The sequence below is a fragment of the Tauraco erythrolophus genome, chromosome 9 (assembly GCF_009769465.1).
Source record: "Tauraco erythrolophus isolate bTauEry1 chromosome 9, bTauEry1.pri, whole genome shotgun sequence".
In the NCBI taxonomy this organism is placed as follows: domain Eukaryota; kingdom Metazoa; phylum Chordata; class Aves; order Musophagiformes; family Musophagidae; genus Tauraco; species Tauraco erythrolophus.
The window spans coordinates 36,689,038-36,689,671 of record NC_141473.1 but is presented as its reverse complement, the minus strand read 5'-3'; the positions used below and the strand labels follow the sequence as shown (position 1 = coordinate 36,689,671).

General features: G+C 67.0%; 1 non-coding gene across 1 annotated transcript; it reads right to left on the bottom strand.

Annotated features, from left to right (window-relative positions):
• TRNAS-UGA (transfer RNA serine (anticodon UGA)) lies at nucleotides 1-82 on the bottom strand. The gene has a single exon. It is a non-coding gene; the product is annotated as a tRNA-Ser (tRNA).
• Nucleotides 83-634: the final 552 nt, after the last annotated feature.

Here is a 634-nt window from a genome sequence, read left to right as displayed (position 1 = left end):
CGCAGCGAGCAGGGTTCGAACCTGCGCGGGGAGACCCCATTGGATTTCAAGTCCAACGCCTTAACCACTCGGCCATCGCTGCTGCTGGTAGCAACAAATCCGGGCTGGAAGCCTTACTGGGCGCTCGGCCGGCGGAAGTTCCGCCCCCCGCGCTCCGCGGGGCCAATGGGCGCCGTGGCGCCTCCCCGCCACACCCCCGCAGCCCGGCCGGGAGAGGCGCCGCAATGGCGGCCCCGCCGTGCCCGGCGGAGGGCCCTGCGGGAGCGGGTGCTGGGTTTATTTCTCACACAGAACGTTTGTGCGCGCGGAAGCAGACGCGGGAGCTGTGCCGCCCCTTTTCACCGCCTGTTTTCAGTCTCTCCCCCGCCGCACGCCCCGCTCTCGCTGCGGACGGAGAGCCGCTGCGCGTCACTGCGCTCTTTCGAACGAGGTGCTGACTTCCGCGGATTCCCGCGCAGCGATTCAGCTCGGGAAAAATAAACGCCCGTTCGCGTGCTGCTGGGTTTTCCAGCCTGGAGCGTGCGGCTGTGCCTGCTCCTGTGAAACGCGCCTGGGAGCGCTGCAGCCGCGCTCGGCTCCGCTACTGAAGCCGCAGCCACAACTACTAGAAAATACAGTAAATACCAGGCACTGC